The sequence below is a fragment of the Hemitrygon akajei genome, chromosome 1 (assembly GCF_048418815.1).
Source record: "Hemitrygon akajei chromosome 1, sHemAka1.3, whole genome shotgun sequence".
Lineage (NCBI taxonomy): Eukaryota > Metazoa > Chordata > Chondrichthyes > Myliobatiformes > Dasyatidae > Hemitrygon > Hemitrygon akajei.
In genome coordinates, this window is record NC_133124.1 from 50830370 (window position 1) to 50850730 (window position 20361).

General features: G+C 43.7%; 1 protein-coding gene across 20 annotated transcripts in view; it reads right to left on the minus strand.

The window, feature by feature from the left end:
• Positions 1 to 20361, minus strand: part of dtna (dystrobrevin, alpha) — a 289844-nt gene that overhangs the window by 235572 nt on the left and 33911 nt on the right. Inside the window, exon 1 of one of the 20 annotated variants that reach the window (XM_073042961.1) lies at positions 58 to 82. The exons of the other annotated variants lie outside the window; for them this stretch is intronic. The gene's annotated coding sequence lies outside the window, so the exon portion shown is untranslated. Of the gene's footprint in view, positions 1 to 57; positions 83 to 20361 lie in introns of those variants that run through there. 20 annotated transcript variants of the gene reach the window in all.

Here is a 20361-nt window from a genome sequence, read left to right on the forward strand (position 1 = left end):
TATGCACAGTGAGGGCAGATGATCTGATTTAGTCCCACTAATTACTCAAACTATTACCTTCCTTAGTAACACTGATTCCTTTGAGATGGTCATTCATCCTAGATCTTCCACAAATTCTGGGAGATTTTCAACGTCTTCTTCCATGAAGGCAATCACAAAATGTGCATTAGTGACAGGACTGAAAAAAAGAAAATGAAATATTCACTAAACACTTGAGGCAGAAGGTAAATGGAAGAAGCTACACGTGACAAAGAAGTAGGAGGTGAAGTGATCATATTAGGCTGATACTTGGATGGTTGGTAAACACTTCTCCTGGGTCCAGTTGAAAGCAAGGAAGAATTCTGCAGTAGGTTGACTCAGAATCAGAACAGGTTTATTATCACCAGCATGTGACGTGATATTTGTTAACTTAGCAGTAGTTCAATGCAATACCTAATCTAGCAGAGAGAGAGAAAACAAATAATAAAGTAAAACATAATAATAAATAAACAAGTAAATCAATTACATGCATTAAATAGATTTTTTAAAATGTGCAAAAAACAGAAATACTGTATATTAAAAAAAAGTGAGCTTCAATGTCCATTTAGGAATCGGATAGCAGAGGGAAAGAAGCTGTTCCTGAATCACTGAATGTGTGCCTTCAGGCTTCTGTATCTCCTACCTGATGGTAACACTGCGAAAAGGGCATGCCCTGGGTTTTGGAGGTCCTTAATAATGGACGCTGCCTTTCTGAGACACTGCTCCCTAAAGATCTCCTGAGTACTTTGTAGGCTAGTGCCCAAGTTGGAAATGACTAGATTTACAGCTCCTTCTGGTCCTGTGCAGTAGTCCCTCCATACCAGACAATGATGCAGTCTGTCAGAATGCTCTCCATGGTACAACTATAGAAGTCTTGGAGTGTATTTGATGACATGCCAAATCTCTTCAAACTCGTAATAAAGTATAGCCGCTGTCTTGCCTTCTTTATGACTACATCAATATATTGGGACCAGGTTCAATCCTCAGAGATCTTGACATCAAGGAACTTGAAGCTGCTCACTCTCTCCATTTCTGATCCCTCTATGAGGATTGGTATGTGCTCCTTCGTCTTACCCTTCCTGAAGTCCACAATCAGCTCTTTCGTCTTACTGACGTTGAGTGCCAGGTTGTTGCTGCGGCACCATTCCACCAGTTGGCATATTTCACTCCTGTACGTCCTCTTGTCACCACCTGAAATTCTACCAACAATGTCAGCAAATTTATTGGTAGTATTTGAGCTATGCCTAGCCACACAGTCACGTGTATACAGAGAGTAGAGCAGTGGGCTAAACACACACCCCTGAGGTGCGCTAGTGTTGATGGTCAGCGAGGAGGATATGTTATCACCAATCTGCACAGACTGTGGTTTTCCGGTTAGGAAGTCGAGGATCCAATTGCAGAGGGAGGTACAGAGGTCCAGGTTCTGCAACCTCTCAATCAGGATTGTGGGAATAATGGTATCAAATGCTGAGCTATAGTTAATGAACAGCATCCTGACATAGGTGTTTGTGTTGTCTAGGTGGTCTAAAGCTGTGTGGAGAGCCATTGAGATTGCATCTGCCGTTGACCTATTGTGGCGATAATCAAATTGCAATGGGTCCAGGTCCTTGCTGAGGCAGGAGTTCAGTCTAGTCATAATCAACCTCTCAAAGCATTTCATTGCTGCCGATGTGAGTACTACTGGGCGATAGTCATGAAGGCAGCCGATATTATTCTTCTTAGGCACTGGAAAATTGCTGCCTTTTTGAAGCTAGTGGGAACTTCTACCCGTAGCAGTGAGAGGTTGAAAATGTCCTTGAATACTCCCACTAGCTGGTTGAAACAGATTTTCAGAGCCATGCCAGGTATTCCATCGGGACCTTCTGCATTACGAGGGTTCACTCTCTTTAAAGATAGTCTAGCATTGGCCTCAGACACAGAGATCACAGGGTCATCAGGTGCAGCAGAGATCTTCACAGCTGTAGTTGTGTTGTCCCTTTCAAAGTGTGCATTGAAGGCACTGAGTTCATCTGGTAGTGAAGCATCGCTGCCATTCATACTATTGGGTTTTGCTTTGTAGGAAGTAATGTCTTGCAGACTCTGTCAGAGTTGTCATGCATCTTTTATCGCTTCCAGCCTCATTTGAAATTGTCTCTTCACCTTTGAAATAGCCCTCCGCAATGGTTTTCTGGTACAAGCCTGGGTTGCCAGACTTGATCTAGCCTTCAGCAGATGACGTACCTCCTGATTCATCCATGGCTTTTGGTTTGGGAATGAACAGTAAGAATTTGTAGGCACACACTCAACCACACAGGTTTTAATGAAGTCAGTAACAACTGCAGCATACTCATCCAGATTCAAAGATGAATCCCTGAATACAATCTAGTCCACTGATTCAAAGCAGTCCTGTAGGCGCTCCTGTGCTTCCCTTGTCCAAACCTTATTGGTCCTCACTACTGGTGCTGCAGTCTTCAGTCTCTGCCTATATTCAGGGAGCAGAAGTACAGCTAGGTGATCAGACTTTCTGAAGTGAGGGCGTGGAATAGCACGGTAGGCATACCTGATGGTGGTGTAGCGAAGGTCCAATGTGTTGTTTCATCTGGTGTTGCAAGTGATCTGTTAATGGTGATTGCTAAGGCGCCAAACCTACCCAAGAGAAAAATAATTGTTCCCCAAGAGATTGATTTACTTTAAGATGATGTCAGTTTGCTCCCTTATGAGTAGAGATAAGTTTGTTTACTTCATTTTACAGTGCTGAACCTTTATTTTTCACCCCTGAGTTCTCCTGTCAGCATTGTAGATACTAGCTTAAATGTTACTAACTCTATTACACCTCACAGTAATCTTTAATATTGAACCAACTCTCAATACGCAATGTTGAACAGGATTAGCATAAAGAAGATAAATGCATGGTCCCAAATTGTTTAAATCTTCATCATTTTCTACCTGCTCTGGAATCCTGATCCAGTGACTGATCCAGCTCAGAAAAAAATGAAAGCTTTCAGACACAATCTCATTTCAGATTCAGATTCAGTTTATTGTCATTTAGAAACCACAAATGCAATGCAGTTAAAAAATGAGACAACGTTCCTCCAGAATGATATCACAAAAGCATATGACAAAACAGACTACACCAGAAAATCCACATAACGTTTGGCAATCCCCAATCCAGAGTCCAGAGAGGCTGCTGCGTATTAATATTGCACTACCGTCTTAGTGCATTCCCCGGAAAGGAGCTCCAAATCCACCAGACAAAACAAGACCAAAAACTAAAGCTACAAGACCTGCACAAAACCACATAGTTACAACAGTGCAAACAATAGCATAATTGATTAAAAAAAAAAGACCATGGGCACAGTAAAAATAGTCCAAAGATGTTAAAGGACTGTAAGTTCAAAAGAAATCACCACACAATTTCCACAAGTCCCCAGACTCGCCATCCCACGCCGGCAGCAGAAGGGAATATCCCCGCTATGGACTTCCACGGTGCCACCCGACTCAGCCTCGCAGACGCAGCACACAATGAAAGCTCCGTCGAACCCAGCTTCGCAGACGCAGCACACACTGAAAGTGACCTGACCGCAGTGAACACCGAGTCTGTCGAACCTCCGAGCCGACAACCATCCCTTCCGGCACAGCTTCTCTGAGCACCATCCTCTGCCGAGTGTATTAAGAAAGCCCCACCAACAGCCATCGGCAACGCGACCCCGAGGACTAGGGGCCTGTTCTTCCCAGCAGAGTCCCAGATCCGTTTTCAATCGATTATGATTGTGCACGGCACCCCACTTCACAAATAACAGATAATCAGCTCTGGAGTGGCCGCTGCAAGCTGTGTCGTGCCGCCATCTTGGAAATCATTTCTTAATTTATCAGAGTGGCATCTAGTCCTGTTCGAATTTTCTTAAGCTCTCTACCTGGATCAGGCCAGGGTGACAAAATCCAAAACAGAATTGCAAAAGAGATTTTAACAGTTTGGTTATTATTGAATTACCATTTCATTTGAATGAATGCAGTCCTGGATCATGTAGTAAATCCAGCAAACATCCTAGAATCAAAGAAAGACTGCAGCATGGAAGGACCCTGCTAGGTCCATTCCCCTGGTCTCTGCCCATACCCTGTATTTGGTTATCCTTTTTCTTAATTTTCCCTTTTAATGCCGTGACTGAATCTGCCTCCATTACCCTCGAAGCTTTAATCTTACATGTGGCCAATAGCAATGCCCAATATCTATTCTTTGCTGCACAATTAGAGGCTTAATATTAGGCTTCTAGGATACGATGCATTCACAAAAAGAATGGGTGTGTAACACACTGGCTGCACAATATATTTTAAATGTATATCACTTCCTCTTCACAAATTTTAAGTGTCAATTGAGTTTACCTTGTCTATATGGGAACACTGTAATAGTTTTTAGAATTGGGTGGTTGCTCTGTACTCCTCTGGGTTCATTGAAAAGAATACAAAATATGCAGGCTGTTTAAAGACATCATTCATAACTTGAAAAAATTAGAAATTACAGATGCTGAAAATCTGAAATCAAAGCTGGGACACAAAGCAGATCAGACAGTATCTGCAGAAAAGATTTACACTTCAGGCTGAAGAACCTGCACCTAAATAGGTTCAAAAGGTGCACTTAATGGCAGATAAACTATGTAATATACATTCTGAAATTCTTTTTCTTTGCATCTTTCACTCTATTTCTCTTTGCACAATTGTTACCTGGACTGCTTCCAATCTTTTCTATTTTCATAGCATTAATAACTTCCCTTACATAGGGTTAATCTCCATTCTCACTAATGTAGTAAAGGCCGCCAGAGTTTCTGAAAGGCTCCAGCTTCAGAGCAATTAAAAACAGAGAACTTTGAAAGATGATGCAGTTTTCCGACTGAATATTAGCAATTGTTTGAACACCTGGAGCAAACAAAATTAAGGGAAATTTCTCGCTGAACTGTCTGCTTTTTGAAAGACTGAACATACTAACATAAGTTTTGACAGCTTGACATTAATCAATTCAAACAAGTATGTAATCAGAAAAGGCTCTCTTAGATATCTGGCTCCAACAAAGTAACCTTTTCAACCAGGGATACCACCAATTTAATCTTGACACAAATAATTGAGTTTTGGTCTAGGGAGGAAGATGAAGAAAATTTTAATTGAGGATTAAGCAAGCCACAGTTTCTTGTCTGAAGGAGAACAGTTTCTGGACTGTATTAGGCCAGTTCTACTGGAGGAAGTATGACAATAAATTCTATCAGAATCAGAAGGAAAGATTCAACAATCAATGACTGAGTATTGTTATAAATGAGGAGCAACTCTGATGGGCAGAAGGGTACAGAATCGCCAATGCCCGCCCCCCCCCCTTTTTGAGAATCGCAAGATCGCTATTATTTCGGGTCTGATACCCAGGAAATCAGAGAGATACACCGCATGTCAGGAACTGAGAGAGAGACAATGCCAGAATACACAAGGTGGAATGTCTCCTATTGACAAAGAGAGAGATTACTGCTATTGTCTCTTGAAGGAAGAATTGTGTATTGAGTACTGTACTATTCATTGAAACCCCTCAGGGTGCAGCCAGAGTGGTCTGGTTGAGGGATTGCATCATCCCAACCTGATTGACAGCTGAGACCCCGTGAGTGGGGATAAAAAGTCCGGTCTGGGGAACACCCCTTAGACGCACCAGAAGATCCGCTACGAGACCGGTGGGGGCTTGTGTGTGTGTCCACCCTTGCCTGGGTGATGAGCCCTCCACAGAACGGTCTAGCTAAAGGACGGATACGGATCAAGATCGTACAAGGAAAGTCGGCAAGTTTCTCTCTCTCTCTCTCCAACAATTGCAACACAGTGATCAACGACGACTGCAGCCTGTATGAACTGAACTGAACTTTATATTTCCATCAGACAATTCATTATCCCCTAGACAACGATAGAGCTTATTTCTTATTGATTATTATTAGAGCCACACTTTTAGGTTTAGTATTGATGACATATATTATCTATATATTTGCATTGATATTATTTTTGTGTATTTTTACTAATAAACACTGTTAAAAATAGTATCATCAGACTTCAACGGCTACTCCTATCTTTGCTGGTAAGACACCCAGTTACGGGGTTCATAACAGTATGACTTTGATTTCAGATTTTCAGCATCTGTGATTTATCATTTTTCAAGTTATTAATGATGTCCTCAAGCAGTCTGCATATTTTGTATTCTTCTCAATGAACAAAGAGGAGTATAGGGCAAACCACACAATTCTAAAAATATTTGAAGGATTGTAGAAATGAGGGCAAAGGGGGCCTGGTACAGAGGAAGAGTTGACGTTGGGTTAGATCAGCCATTAGTAGATTGAATGGTGGAGCTAGCTTGAGGGTCCTACTCCTGTTCCTATTTTCACCTTTCCTGCTCACTGCTGTCTAATAGAGAATATTATCCACTCCTGCTGTCCTTTGACGAGCTAGGGAAAGTAGTACACAGCCAATGCCCTGCTGGATCAAGCAACCACTCTTAGGTTGGCCAAGGCTATCCTTAGGTATTTAGCTGCGTACCATCAATAATTTGCAATGGCCAAAAAAGATCCTGCTCACTATAACTGATGATTTTTACTTACCTTAAATCTAAGATACCTTGTGCATAAATGTTGTCTTCATCTTCAAATTTGATTTTATCTTCACACTAACCAAATTCCGCTCCTAATATATAGCATCATAATCTTTTTTTCCGGCATGTATTTGTTCTAAAGAAAAGATTCAAGAGACTTTTGCAAGGTCCCCTGCTTTTGAGTAAAAGTAATCTTTCTTCACTTTAAATGGATAATTTTGCTTCTGAATTTGACTCCACATACAAAGACACTCCTGTTTATTCAGTCACCACTGAAATAGCCCATCTGTGCTCTTCCATATCAGTATCTTGGCACCTTCACTCAGCTACTTTGATTTGTCAGTCTCTCTTGCTTTTAAACTAGTATTTTGTCAAGACAGCTATCAGCTCACATCTTGAAGAAGATAACTTCCTTGAATTTGGAGCTACCCATCAATGGTAGAAATAGCAACAGAACTGTAAAGTTGTTCTCCAACACACAATCCATTGATATAGTCTTTCAAAGGATATGAAACAGTTTGGGTCTAAATTCTTAAAAGTTTATAAGAATGAGAAATGGTGAAATACAAGATCATAAGGGGAAATGACAACATAAATGGTTTAACTGGTGAGAGAGTTTTGAACATGGGGACTTAGGTACAAGATCAGGGGCATGTTATTTAAACCATGGTGTGTGGAAATGTCTTTTTGTAGAGGGTGGTGAATCTCTGGATTTCTTATCACAAAGTTGTGAAGGCTAAATCATTTCAAATATTTAACATGGAGGTAGATAAAAATTTGAATGTTTGTGAAAATAAGGGCAAATGGGTCCTGGTCCAGAGGAAGAGTTGAGGTTGGGTTAGATCAGCCATGATCATATTGTATCATGGAGCTAGCTTGAGGGACCTATTCCTGTTCCTATTTACATATTTTCCTGTATTGGGATGAACAATGGCAAGTACAGAGGAAATTAGAAAGCATTGCTGTCAAATGAATCTATCTGACATTTTTAAATGTGCTTCTATTACCTCTTTATTAATGGATCCCAGTACTTTCCCAATTACATTTAGTCTCCCACTTTCACAAGCCATATGTAAAAATGTTTATTGCATACATCATCATGCTACCATGTGATACGTACTCACCTTGCTTAAAGTAAACTCGAACTACATCCGTATTTTCAAACTCACATTAGTTTCCTTAAATTAGTTTAATGTTTTGAAGTTACAAACGTATTTTAAAATGAACTTGAGACAGCTACTAACCCGTTAGGCACAGCAAGATGTTTGAAATAAAGTAAAATGGAGCCGGATTATCAGCGAGTAAAATGTACCTCAACACATGGAAAGACAGCTCTGTTTAAAGCAATAGCAACCAACACATGTTCTTTAGCAGGGAAGCATGACCAATTTTTTTTAAGGTAAACTCAGAAAACAGAAGAATTCAGGGTTTATGAAGAGTGAGTACTGGGTGAAAAATAATCATGAAAAAACATCAGAAATGCTGGCTACATCAGAAAGATTGACAAGTTTGATTACACAAACTCAGTATTACTCATGTATACTGGATTATTGGAACAGTATTTTGTAGCAAATGAAACTGCCAATGGGAAGCGAGTACCAAAGTTGCTAAGTGCATTTGGTTTAAAGGCGTGTAAGGGGGGGGGGGGTTTCTTCTTTTTTTGTTACTGTGTATGTTAATCAAAATGGCTTCTTTGTTTTGTTAAAAGTAGGGATGCTTCTTTGTTATGATAAGTGCTTTCTCTCGCAGCTTGTTTGGGTTAAAATTACTGACAAAGAGAATTGTATTCATTTATTAACCAATTGGGATCGAGGTTATTCTTCTGGTGGGTCTGTTAAGCGAGAAGTGTTGGCGGGCTTTTGGGGAGTCGGCTTGAGGGTGTGAGAGAGAGAGAGGACGTGATGCTGTAAGCTGGCGACGGAACGGACCCTGAGCGGGGGTCCGAGGCCAGGGTTTTCGGTGAGGAGAGGAGATGAAAACAGACACGCCAGGGGTGCTTGGTTGATCACTTCGGGTGGTCCTGAGCTACGAGTCGACGAGGTCTGAGGGGATCGAATGGTGGTCAGAAGACTTCGTTAATTGAGCTCCAACGGTTGTGCACGAAGTGGTTTGGACTTTGATAAGTTTTGGCGCCTTTTCTTTATTTTCTTTTCCTTCATATATACTGTATCATTATTAATCATTTAGTTCTAGTAAGATCTCTAAAGTGTAATCATTTAATCGCATATGGAGTACTGTCTGTTATTTGGCGGGGTGGGGGACATCACACAGCATTCACACAAGCTGACTACCCAGTTTGGTGGGGCCGAAGGCTGCTCCCCCTAGATGGAAGTGAGTTGAATGAGCCTAAGGCATGTCAGGGGGCTACAGGCATATAGTTTGTTTCAAAGTTTAAGTGCTCCAATCAAACCTGCAGAAATGAGCTTGGTGATATTGTCAAAGTAATGCAGGAATACTTAGAGCCAGAGCTGTTCCTAATTTCAGAATGCTTTAGGTTTCATAGCAGAATTAAAAAGGGGAGTCCATTTCAGCGCATGTGGCTAAATTGAAGAGGTTGTCAGAGCATTGTCAGCTCGGTAATTGGCTTAATGATACACTAAGAGATCATTTAGTTTGTGGAATCTTAAAAGAGAGCATTCAAAAATGTCTCCTAACTGAAGCACAGCTTACATTTTAAAGAGCAGTGGAAATTGCTGTTTGAATGGAAACTGCAGACAGAGGTGCATTTGAGTTGCAGCCAAGAATGAAAGTGAGCGTGAATAAAATTGCAGTGTCTAAACAGAATTCAACCTGGCCAAACAAACTGTGTTACCATTGTGGCAAGGGGCTCATATGCACTAAGTAAATGCAGGTTTAAAGGTGAACCTTGCAGAAAATGCAGTGAAGTAGGACATATGCAAAGAGCATGTCAGACAGCCAAAAATAAATGGTCTACACCAGGAAGAGAAAATGCTAAAAAGGCAAGTTGCAGTTTCAGAAACACTAATCTACATGCTGTTAATGAAAAATCTGATAATGATGAGAGTGACACAGGATTGCGCAGCCTTAAGAATTACAATGTGAAAATTAGTAATAGACAAGCAATTTAGCTTACACCAGAAATGAATGGCAAATTAATTAAAATGGAATTGGACACTGGTTTAGCTGTTTCAGTCATTCCACAAAGCAAGTTTGAATGATATTTCAAAGGTACCAAAATGAAGCCTATAGATATCCAATTAAGAACTTAAGCTGGAGAAAAGATAACTCCTGTGTGAATGACATTTATAATTGTGAAATACAATGACCAACAAGTCACATTGAGCTTGTATATGGTAAAAACAGGAAGACCAGCATTGTGTGGGGGGGGGGGGGGGTGATTGCCTAAGACAACTACAACTTGACTGGAGATCCATCTACCAATTGCATGTCACATTCCATGCAATGAAACCAACTGAAAGTGTGTTCAAAAAGGTACTGGATGATGCCACAACTCTCACCATTCTGGGCACCATGAACCACTACCCAACAGAGGACAAACAGGTGTTGGTGCCAACTTCTGTGCTTCTGGTTGGAAAGCATATTGGACCAAGGAAGGACCATGCTGCTTAGAGGAAGTGTGAAAGTGACAAAAGCAGTGGTCTAAAGCAGTGTTAGTAGGCAACATAACTGAGAAAGCTTTTGATATGTCAAGTAGACAATTGTTTGTGAAATGTGGTTATGTTTTAAGCTGGGAGAGAGTTCAAGGAAAGTTCAGGAAAGTTCACTTTTGTGAGTACAAAGATCCAGAATCTACTCTGTATGCATCAAGGTTATTGCATGAACTCCAAGTGGGAGACAAAAAACTACTTGTAAATATAGATGCAAAGAGCAAAGCCCAGCTGGATTAATAGAAGGCTAAACAGAAAGGAATCAACAGAGATATGAAAACAGAGGATTCATCAGATGATGGTGTCAATGAGGAAAACAAGAGGAGAGATCAGATTTTAAAGTGAGCAATCAGAAGATTAAAAAAACGGAGTCAAGGGATATGGGGAGAAGGCAGGAACAGGGTACTGACTGTGGATGATCAGCCATGATCACATTGAATGGCGGTGCTGGCTCAAAGGGCTGAATGGCCTACTCCTGCACCTATTGTCTATTGTCTATAATACTCTAGTGAACTAAATGGACCTTCCAAATATCAAGATGCACAATTCAGAAGAAGAAAAATGAGGGAAGAGATGGAGGGAAAGAATGTGTATGAGAAAGAAAAAGGGATCAAAGTGGATCCTGAGAGAGAAAAGGAGAAGAAAGATACCCAGAGCTGTCAGAACCACCTTCTGTAGTCTCAGTCAACTCTTACAAACACTCATGGGCCTCAGAACTCGAGATTTCAACACAACCACATCTCACCAGACAAACAGAGTTGCATTATGTATATATGTAGTTAGATGCATTCTCTATTGGGTTGGAGTTCATAGCTAAGCAGGGAGGAGCATTGTGTATTTAGTATTTCAATAATATTTGTATTATCTTGAAATACTGTACATTGTTTGATTTAGCATTTTGTTCATTTAAATGATTAATTACAGGTTAACGTTAATTGTGTATGTCATCACGCTACCACTTGATACGTGTGCATCTTGATTAAAGCAAACTCAAACTACACCCGTATTTTCAGACACCTGAGTTTCTTTGAATTAATTTAATGTTTTGAAGTTACAAAACATAACATCCATCATCTCTTCAGCTGCTTTCTGGGAAGCAGGGTATCACATCCAGAGAACTAGTTGGCTCAGATCCACAAGCATGGGAGGATCTGCAGATGCTGGAAATCCAAAGCAACACACATCAATGGAAAAGAGTAAACAGTCGATGTTTCGGTCTGATATCCTTCATCAAGACTGGAAAGGAAGGGAAGAAGTCATAGTAAGAAGGTGGGAGGAGAGGAGGAAGAAGCACAAAGCGGCAGGTGAAACCGAGAGAGTGGGAGGGGTGGAGTAAAGAACTGGGAAGTTGATTAGTGAAAGAGATAAAGGGCTGGAGAAGGGGGACTGTCAAAGGAGAGGACAGAAGACCATGGAAAGAAGGGAAGGGGGAAGAGCACCAGAGGGAGGTGATGGGCATGTAAGGAGGTAAGGAAACAGGGATGTGGAATGAAGGGGAGACAATAGCAAAATTTTGAAAAATCAATGTTCATTGCATCAGGTTGGAGGCTACCCAGATGGAATATGCAGTGCTGTTCCTCCAACCTGAGTGTGGCCTCATCATGGCAGTAGAGGAGGCCATGAAATGACATGTTGGAATTGGAATGGGAAGTAGGATCGAAATGGGTGGTCATCGGGAGATCCCACTTTTTGTGGCAGATAGAGCAAAAGTGCTTGACGAAGTGGTTGCTCAATCTACATCAGGTCTCACCCATATACAGGAGGCCACACCAGGAGCACTGGATACAGGCGATGATCACATTCTGTGCATAATTCTCTATAATTTCTGCCATCTCCAATAGGATCCCACTACAAAGCACACCTTTCCTTCCGCACCACTTTTCACTTTCTGCAGGGATCACTCCCTATGCAACTCCCTTGTCCACTCGTCTCACCCCATCTTCCCACCACTATCTGCGATCACCTCATCTTCCTGATGCCCGAACAGGGATAGAGTTGCTCTTGCCCTCACCCACCACCCCATGTACCTTGCATCTAACACATTATTCTCCTCAACTTCCACTATTTTTAATAGTACCCTGCCACCAAACGTATCTTCACCTCCACCCAATTCTCCACTTTCCACAGGGACCACTCTCTGTGATTTCCTTGTCTATTCATCCTTCCCCACAACTCTCTCTCCTAGTACTTTTCCTTGTGAGTGGAACAAGTGCCACACCTGTCCCTACAACTTCTCTCTCACTGCCATTCATGATCCCAAATGGTCCTTCCAAGTGAGGCAACACACTACCTGCGAGTTTGTCAGAGACATCTACTGTGTCTGTACTCCCAGTGTGGTCTCCTGTATATTGGTGAGACCTGATGTAGGTTGGGATACGACTTCGTTGACCACCTTCACTCCATCCACCACAAAAAGTGGGGTCTCATTTCCATTCTACTTCCCATCCCAACATGTCAGTCTCTGGCCTCTACTACTGCCATGATTAGGCCTCACAGAGGTGGAAGCAGCAACACTTTATATTCTGTTTGGGTAGCTTCCAACCTGATGGGATGAACATCGATTTCTCAAACCTCCGGAAATTGCCCCACCCTCTTCTTCAACATTCCCCATTCTTGTTTCCCTCTCTCATCTTTTCTCCTTACCTGCCCGTCACCCCTCTGTGGTGCTCCTTCCATGGTCTTCTGTCCTCTCCTATCAGATTTCCCCTTCTCCAGCCCTCTATCTCTTTCACTAATCAACTTCCCAGCTCTTTATTTCATCCCCTTCCTCTCTCCCAGTCTCACCTATAACCTGCCACCATGTACTTCTTCCTCCCCTCCCTCCACCTTCCTACTTCATTTCCAGTCCTGATGAAGGGTCTTGGCAGGAAACATTGACTGTTTACTCTCTTCCAGAGATGCTGTCTGGCCTGCTGAGTTCCTCTGGTATTTTGTGTGTGTGGCTCATATTCATAATAATTTGCTTGTTTTTTTTCTTGTTATAGAAGTTGATTAGATTCCTCCTTCCTTATTCTCCTCTATTATTTGCACATCTGCTATTATTGGCCTGATATCTGCCATGTAAATCTATCCAACTAATTACTGAAAATCTCTAACAAGAGAAAATCTGCAGATGCTGGAATATACAAAATGCTGGAGGAACTCAGCAGGCCAGGCAGCATCTGTGGAAAAGAGTAACCAGTCGACGTTTCAGGCTGAGACCCTTCATCAGGACTAAAGAAAAAAAAAAATGAGGTCAGAGTAAGAAGGTGGGGGAAGTACGAGAAAAAACACAAAGTAGTTGGTGATAGGTGAAACTGATAGGTGATAGGGGGCAGGGATGAAGTACAGAGCTGGGAAGCTGATTGGTGAAAGAAATAAAGGGAAGGGGAAGTAGCACCAGAGGGAGGTGATGGGCAGGTAAGGAAATAAGGTTAGAGAAGGGAACAGGAATGGGGAATTGGGGGGGGGGGGCGCCATTACTGGAAATTTGAGAAATCAATGTTCATGCCATCAGGTTGGAGGCTACCCAAACAGAATAAAACGTGTTACTCCTCCAACTTGAGTGTGGCCTCATCGCAGCAGTACAGGAGTCCGTGGACTGACATGTTGGAATGGGAATGGGAAGAGGAATTAAAATGGGTGGAAACTGGAAAATTGGACTTTTTCTGGTGGATGGAGCATAGGTTCTTGGCGAAGCGGTCTGCCAACCTTTGTCGGGTCTCATCGATATACAGGAGGCCACACTGGAATCAGTAGATGACCCTAACAGACTCACAGGTGAAGCGTTGCCTCACCTGGAAGGACTGTTTGGGGCCCTGAATGATAGTGAGGGAAAAGGAGCAGGGGCAGCTATAGCACTTGTTCCATTTGCAAGGGTAAGTGTCAGGAGGGAGATCAATGGGGAAGGACAAATGGACAAGGGAGTCGCATAGGGAAAGATACCTGTGGAATCCCGTTCGAGATGGTGGAAGTTATGGAGAATTACATGCTGAATGCGGAAGCTGATATGGTGGTAAATGAGGACAAGAGGAACACTCTCCCTGGTTGTGTGGCGGGAGGATGGGGTGAGGGCAGATGTGCACAAAATGGAAGAGAAGCGGTTGAGGGCAGTGTTGATGTTGGAGAAAGGAAAGCCCTTTCTTTGAAAAACGAGGAGATTTCCTTTGTTCTCTCGGCCTGAGAGCAGATGCAGTAGAGATGGAGGAATTGAGAGAAGGGAATGGCATTTTTACAAGTAACAGTGTGGGAGGAGATATAGTCCATATTGCTGTGAGAGTCAGATAGTTTATAATAGATATTTATAGTAGATAAGCTGTCTCCAGAGATTCAGACTGAGAGATCAAGGAAGGGGAGGGAGGTCTCTGAAATGGACCAGGTAAATTTGAAGGCAGAGTGGAAGTTGGAGGCCAAGATGATGAAGTTGAAGAACTCTGCATGGGTGCAAGAAGCAACACCAATGCAGTTGTCGATGTAGCGTAGGAAATGTTGGGGAGTGATACCAGTGTAGGTTTGGAACATAGACTGTTCCACGTAGCTGACAAAAAGGCAGGTGTAGCTGGGACCTGTGTGAGTGCCCATGGCTACACCTTTTGTTTGAAGGAAGTGGGAGGAGCCGAAGGAGAAATTATTGAGAGTGAGGACCAGTTCCGCTAGATGGAGGAAAGTGCTGGTGGAGAGGAACTGGTTGGGTCTGGTATCCAGAAAGAAATGGAGAACTTCTGAAGCCTTTCTGGTGGGGGATGGAGGCCTTTCTTAATACATTCATGCTCACCAGTAAGGTAATACTCTAAATGTACAAAGATATCACTGATCCACCCCTGGTTCAGTCCCCTCCTTCCTACAGTTGTGACACTTCACACGCACTGGATCTTTTCAATGACTTCAAGTTCCCTGGCCCCAATCACCTCATTTTCATCTCAAGCCTATTCACTCCCCAACTTTTGGCAAGTATTGCTCCCCAAATTTTTCTATGCTTCACCTGCATTGGTGCTGCTTCCTGCAGCCATGCTGAGCTCATCAACATCATCAACTTTGCCTCCAACTTCCATTCTGCCCTCAAATTTACCTGGTTTAGTTCCGACACCTCCTTCCCCCTTCTTGATCTTCCTGTCTCTATCTCTGGAGACAGTTTATCTAAATATATCTTTTATAAACTCACAACCACAAACTCAGCCATGCAGTAAATTCAGCAATTGCTCTCATAAATATGAATGGGTTAGCTAATTATTATTTCATTATGGCAGTATTTAGCTCCCTTCTTTTCGTAGTAGCACTTGTCGAGATTTGAGTAAAGGACAGCAACGTTGCGCTGCCTGCTTGTATTCAGCCTTCCCTTTGAAAGTGGATGAGTGGGTCAACTGACAATGAAGACTCACGGTATCAGTTATATACTTAGACATTCCTTTCAGTCGTGGTGTTGGCATCTAGTTTTCCGTTTGAAAGTTTTAGCTAACAGCCCCGTTTGGCCTAGCATTTGTTTTCTTTACCCCTAAAATCCTCTTTGTGTTAAAGTCTGTGAACTATTGACCCGTTTTAGTGTTTCTCTCTCTCTCTCCTCACCTGGGCCATATCTGAATGTATTGACAAGTCTTGACCACACAAAGACAGACCCAGCAGAGAGAGAGACAGCAGCTGACCTTGACCCTGAGATTCATTGGTCAGGTAGAGGACAAGCTACAGCCAATTGAATCTGTTCTGGGTGAAGGTAATAAAGCAATGAAGTAGATAATCTCGTGCCGACAAGCCCAGTCTCATCTACAGGAACAGGTATCATCTCTGGCAGCAACTGTTAAACAGCTCACCACAGTCAGTTGGAGTCAGGTGTCTGCGATTTCTTCTGTCATGGCCGCCGCCCATAAACTCACTGTGCACAGCCCGCAACAGCTGACGGCTACTAGTGGGCTAGCCAATGCAATTCAGCAGCCTCTGGCTGTGTCAGTCCCATTCCCAGCATCTGAACGGTCCTCCCTTTTCTGCTACCCCGACAACCTCTGCCACTAGTGTTCCCATTCCTGGTATCTGGTCCAGAACTGACTCCTGCTTTCAGACCATTACAGACTCCCGCTTCTGGACCACCACACTCTCGCTTCCATACAAGAACCAAGTATTCTACCACCAGGCCAATAGTCTCGTGATCCCGATGGCTACAGGAATTTTATTATCCAATGTGAGCTGACATTCCGACATTCCTGGCCAGTGCAAAAACTGGCATGCACGGTCAATCTCGTAGATGGACCTTCCCTCAGCTGTTCAATGCTTTTTGGGAGCGAGGATACTTCACATCTCAGTCATTCCGACATTTCATTGTAGAGTTAAGGAGGCTTTTTGCCTTGCGGTACAAGGTCAGGAGGCTGCTCACCAACACTCGGACTTGCACCAAGGCGGAGGGATAGTGAGAGCCTATACAAACAAATTCTGCACACTTGCTGTAGAAACGGGATAGAATGGGAGATCCTCATCACTGCCTTCCACCATGGACTGAATACAGGGGCCTGACACGATATTGCAGTTCCTGATCAGCAGGATAGTCTGAATGACCTGATTCATCTGGCTATTTGAGTCGATGACTGAGTAACCGAGTGGCACAGGGAAAGAATGTCTCAAGCTTCCTCTGCACCATCTGATCACCATTGTTCATCGCCCTTTCCCCCATCACCCAGCACCCAGTCCATGGAGGGGCCTATGCAAGTAGGGCACATGCGCCTGTCTCAGGTGGAATAATAGTGGTGTAGGAGAACAGGTTCCTGCCCCTGTTGTAGTGATCCAGGACATTTCCGGGCAGCATGTCCCAAGTGTTCAGTAAAAGAGGATACCCATCAGCAGGGAGGGGAGTCATGATGGATCAGTTCCCTCTGCAGACAACTTCCCCTATTTCTGTTATGCTCGCAGGTTCCTTGTCAGGGTGTCATTGACCCATGGACTTAAGGTGCTTATCAACTCCGGTGCAGGTGGGAATCTCATGGGCATCACTCTAGCTCAAAAATGGGGAGTTCTGACTCAGGAATTAAGAGAAAAGATCTATGTCAAGGCCCTGGACAGACAACCTTTGGACACGGGCCAGATCCACATTTCCACCAAATCCCTCCAACTTGTGCTCAAAGGCAACCATAGTGAAGAACTCTCTTTCTATCTGGTTGATTCACCTGAACTACCATTGGTGCTTGGTCTCCCCGGTTATCCCGACACAACCCACTCTTAAGACATTCTAAGAGTGAAGACTGGTATGCCTGCCTATCTGTCAGGGTCCAGATCAAGCTCCGTTCTATGAATCCCCTCCTGTGTCAGCTGAGGATGTGGACCTGTCTGGGATTCTGGCTGAATATGCAGATCTTCTTGAGGTCTTCAGGAAAAGGAAGGCCACCTCCCTCCCTCTGCACTGGCCATACGATTGTGCCGTAGACCTCCTACCTGGCACTAGTCCTCCCCAGGGCTGGCTCTTTTCCCCCTCTGATCTGAAATAGTGGCCATGGAGGAATACATCAAGGAGGCATTGGCCATGGTGTTTATCTATACATCAACCTTTTCGGCAGGAGCAGGTTGTTTTTTTGTGAGCAATAGAGATGGCAAGCTCCGTCCCTATGTCTATCATTGGCCCTTGAAGAATATTACTGTGAAGAACCTCTACCCTCTTCCCCTGTTTGCATCTGTGTTTGAACATCTCCAGGGAGCAACCATTTTTCCAAAGTTGATCTGCGCAATGCTTACTGTCTGGCTTGTATGAGAGAAGGAGATGAGTGGAAGACAGCTTTCAACACCTCTAATGGCCACTAAAAGTACAATGTGATGCCCTTGGTCTGGCCAATGCCCCCTCTGTTTTCCAGGCCTTAGGTAATGATGTGTTGACATGTTGAACCAGTCTGTTTTTGTCCATTTAGACAACATCTTTATCTATTCCTGCTCTCATCAGGAACACATCCAGCATGTCTGGAGGGTTCTCAGATGGCTCCTTGAAAATAACTTGCACACCAAGCCCAAAAAATTAGGGTTCCATAAAGACCAGGTGTTGTTTTGGCATATATACCTAACCCATCCAGTGTTCAAATGGATTGTAGTAAAGTTCAAGCAGTTACAGAGTGACCCAAACCATCTACAGTCAAAGTTTGTGGGGTTTGCTAACTTTTATTGTCACTTCATCTTGAATTTCGGCTCTATCGCAGCTCCCATAAATGCATTTGCCGGGAAGACCTTGGCAGGATTCCATTGGACAGGTGATGCTGACCAAGCATTTTCAGAGTTAAAGCAACATTTCACTATTGCTCTAGTGCTGCAACACCCAGACCCATCATGGCCATTCATTGTTGAGGTGGATGCATCTGATGTCAGTGTTGGAACTGTCCTCTCTCAGTGCTCTTCTGCAGATAGCCAGCTGCAGCCTTGTGCCTTTCTTTCCCATCATTTGACTCTGGCTGAGTGCAATTATGATGTAGGAAACCAGGAACTTCTGGTTGTCAAGAAGGCCCTGGAGGAATGGTGACACTGGCTGGAGGGGGCAGAGCATCCACTCTTGGTACAGACAGATCACAAAAACCTCTCCTACATTCAGGATGCAAAGAGACTCAACTCTTAACAAGCCTGGTGGGCCCTCTTTTTCACACGGTTCAATTTCATCCTCACCTATCTATCGTCCTGGCAGCAAGAATACCAAGGCTGACACTTACTCCCAGCAATTCAACAGATCTGAGGATAATGCCGATCCAGAGCCTATTCTTCCTCGCTTGTGAATTGCTGCTCTGGTGATCTGGTGGATAGAGGCAGAATGAGGGCCACCCAACAATTGGACCCAGTTCTGGGTGGGGAACCTCCCAACTGGCTGTTTGCCCCTGACATGGTGCACTCTGAAGTGTTGGAATAGGGTCACTGCTCCTGTCTGGCTGGCTATCAAAGGATCTAGGAGTTTATTAGAGACAAATTTGGTGGCTAACTATGTCCCAGGATATCCTCCACTTTGTTTTTGCTTGTACCACCTGTGCTCAGAACAAAACATCATGTCAGAGCCCTGCTACGTCCATTACCTGTGCCCCACAGCCCCTGGTCCAAACGCTCGGTGGAATTTGTCACTGGTCTGCCCCTATCAAATGGAAACACTACCATTTTGGTCATTGTGGATCAATACTCCAAGGCTGCCCACTTCATTGCCCTTCCCAAGCTCCCATCGGCTCGTGGGACTGCCACCCTCATGGTTCAGCATGTGTTCAGGCTTCACTGCCACAGTTTACCTCCTGCTTTTGGAAGGCTTTCTGCTTTTCTCTAGGAGCCATGACCAGCCTCTCGTCTTGCTTCCAATCCAATGGCTGGACTGAGAGAGTGAATCAGGAGTTGAAGCTGACCCTGTGCTGCCTTGCCCCTTCCAAACCCACGTCCTGGAGCTTCCAATTGGTTTGGGCAGAGATTGCTTACAATAACCTCCAGTTGTCCTTCATGGGTATGTTACCCTTTGAATGCCAGAAAGGATTCCGGCCACTGCTCTTCCCTGACCAGAAGATTGATGTAGGAGTTCCTGCTGCTGAACAGCTGATCCAGGACTATAAGAGTCGAGACCTTCCAAGCCAGGAGAGGTCAGGTTGGCATCAAGGGATCTTCCCCTGAAAGTCAAGAGCTGCAAATTGGCTCTGTGGTATGTGGGACCATTTGTAGTGAAAAGGCTGTCAACAAGGTCTCGTATAGATTGTGTCTACCAGCATCACTGAAGATCCACCCAGTGTTCCATGTTTCCCAACTCAAGCCAGTTACTATGCCCCAGTCACCCCACTTCCCCCTCCTCTCCAATTGGTAGATGGTTCCCTGGTCTATATTGTGAGGTGTCTCCTGGCATCTCCAATACCTTGGGGAAAAGTCTAGTACCTTGTGGATTAGGAAGGGTATGGTCCTAAAGAACATTCTTGGATCCCAGCGAAGGACATCTTGGTCGAGTCACTCATCTGGGACTTCCAGTGGCCACAGGTCTATGGCACCTCAAGAGCTGTGCCTAGGGAGGGGAGTCCTGTTACAACCATGGACTCCACAGCGCAGTAAATTTGGCAATTGTGCTCGTGAATATGCATGTCTCAGCTAATTATTGTTTCATTATGGTGGTATTTAACTCCCTTCTTTTCACTGTAGGGCTTGTCGAAACTTGAGCAAAGCACAGCCACATTATGCTGTCTGCTTGCTTTC